This window comes from Bradysia coprophila, assembly GCF_014529535.1.
Source record: "Bradysia coprophila strain Holo2 chromosome IV unlocalized genomic scaffold, BU_Bcop_v1 contig_5, whole genome shotgun sequence".
Taxonomy (NCBI): domain Eukaryota; kingdom Metazoa; phylum Arthropoda; class Insecta; order Diptera; family Sciaridae; genus Bradysia; species Bradysia coprophila.
Window position 1 is genome coordinate 7,517,222 of NW_023503374.1, and position 2,712 is coordinate 7,519,933.

General features: G+C 39.7%; 1 pseudogene; it reads left to right on the top strand.

The window, feature by feature from the left end:
- The first annotated feature begins 356 nt into the window (after positions 1-356).
- On the top strand, positions 357-1,738 carry LOC119071996 (annotated as a pseudogene).
- Positions 1,739-2,712: the final 974 nt, after the last annotated feature.

Sequence of the window (2,712 nt, forward strand, 5' to 3'; positions counted from 1 at the left end):
ATATTTATTTAAATACTTATTGTTACCGTCGCCGATGGTCCGTCGGAGTAATCCACACCTCGAATTCCAAAATCCACAAACGATCATGTTAAATATAAGGGTGTCTGTAAATTACACAAGCTCCCGGTGAAATCGACAATAGTCCATGCGAAATACCAACCGTACCTATAGCCGTTATAGTGTAGCGTCTTATAACGAGAAGAAAATTAAATAATGTGCAATTCAACCTTGAATTCGACACACGCTTCAAACATATGGTGTACATAGACTTTCAGTTGCGAACTGTACAAATACAACAATCGTATAAAAGGAGGAAAAACTTTTTAAAAATTTATAGAACAAACTCTCATCGAGAGAATAGCAGAACAAGTAACATTTGTACTTCGACGAAATAAAAATTACATTGAATTAAAATTACAAAGCTATTTTGACCTGAAAATGTACTCTGTCCTAACATTTGTATTGGTTGTAATAAAATTCACCCACGGCATTGACTGGAATGGAAATAACTGGGAACTGTGGTGTGATTTTTACGGTAAGGACTTAACAAATGCACAAACCAGAGGAGAAGTGTGTGGGGGTAAATGCGCATCGACACCGGGTTGCACTCACTTCACTTGGACCAATTACAACGGTGGTACGTGCTGGATGAAAAAGGATGGTGCGTCTAAGAGCGAAGCTGTTCCGAAATACGATTCCGGTGCCGTATGTGGAGTAATGAGTTCAGGTAACACTGCGCCTGTTGGAAATGTTTTGAAAGGACGTTCTACACGTTATTGGGATTGTTGCAAGGTAGTTCATATTATTGAGTGACTTCTATCGTCAATTTATAATAACATGTTCCATTCTCAGCCATCTTGCTCCTGGAGTGGAAAGGATCCGTTACAAAGCCAGTATCAACGTGTTCCCGTGATGATTACAGCGTGTTGTCTGATTCGAATGTACAGAGCGGATGTGGTGGTGGAGGTATAGGATTGGGTTCTCTTTGTCAAATATAGTATTTCTATAATTCAGCATCTTCAATCTTGTGTAGGCGCCTTTACATGCAACAATAACCAACCATGGGCAATAAACAATGATTTGTCCTATGGATTCGCCGCAGCCCGCATGGCTGGCAAAACGGAAGCTGACCTATGTTGCAAATGCTTCCAATGGATATTCACTACCAGTCCAGTTGTTGGAAAGAAAATGGTGATACAAGTGACAAACACTGGCGAAGATTTGACACAATCGGTAAGAGAAGAGGGTCGTGGAGCCACAAACGGGAGTGTTAATTTTTTTGCTTTTTAACAGGAAATCATTTCGATCTTCAAATACCAGGAGGTGGAGTCGGTCTCTTCAATGGGTGTTCAACTCAATGGGGAGCTCCTGTTAACGGATGGGGAGGTTTTTAAATTTTATTTCTGTCATTCTGAAAAACATCTAATTATATAGATCAATATGGTGGTGTACGCAGTGAACAAGAATGTGACCAACTTCCTTGGCAAATCAGAGATGGGTGAGTTATACAGGCACCATGTGACCGAAGAAAACGTTGTATTTGTTTCCATTTACTTCAGATGCAAGTGGCGTTTCCAATGGTTCAAAAATGCTGACAATCCTACTTTCGATCTGATCGAGGTTCAATGTCCTCAGGAGCTCATGTCAAGGAGTGGTTGTGCACGGCTTTAGAAATTGTCTGATTCATAGAAACTTAGGTTGCAAATTTATTTATGGAGAGTTTATTTAATAAAGAATAAGACCACTTAAAGACTGTCAAGTTTAGTTGAGAGCGGTAGGTGAGACTCTGCAAAGGATTAGGATATAGACATATGCAATCATCAAGCTTAAATAGAAGTTTAAAAGTTTTTCGTCAATTTAATTGAAGTGATCTCTGCCTTGCATATCACTAAAAAGTCGAAAAGTTCAGTTGTCGTGTGAAGTTGGTTGATCCGAGACGAAGTCGAGGTCAACGATCACACGAAAACGAGACTTTTCATTATTATTCATATATTTGTAATGGATTTTACATGCTGTGAAACCTTGTCTTGTTTCCCCTGGTAATGCAATAAGCCATTTTTGACCCAAGACATGAACAATTATTACAAAAACTGAATTGTACATACTTCATCTCTTTCCATTCGTGTTACATATCATTTGAAAATAAGTGACTGTGGCATAAACTCTCTAGCACAGCAAGAAAAGGTAGCATTGATCTACCATATTTAATTTTGTGTTGTTGCCAGAGAGTTCTATGCTTCATCTCTGGGAAGTTGTTTTTAGCCCCGTACGAAGTACTGGGGGCTTATAAGATTAATATGCCGTTTGTAACACGTCGAATTGGAAGCAGACAGTAAGGGAAAAGCATTTGGTTATGTTCATAGATGACAAATCCGCAATAAAAAAAATGTCCGTCCGTCCGTTCGTCCGTCCGTGACCCCTCTAGCTAGAGTAAATCACAACCTTTTTTCAAAATTCTTTTTTTCCCCGATTGGTATCGACAAAAGTAAGGTCAAGTTCAAAAATGGGCATGGTAGGGTCGGCCCCTCCAGAGCTAGGGCCCTATAGGTGTTTTTCAGTCTTTCGACGATATCTACCGAAATACTCACGCAATAGCTGCTTGTGATATATCAAATGAAAGGTATTGACGAGTAGAACAAAGTTGCTGAACATTGTTTTTGGGTAAGATGTAACGTGGGCTTGTTGGGAGGGCTCAAAGGTCGTTACTCGGCC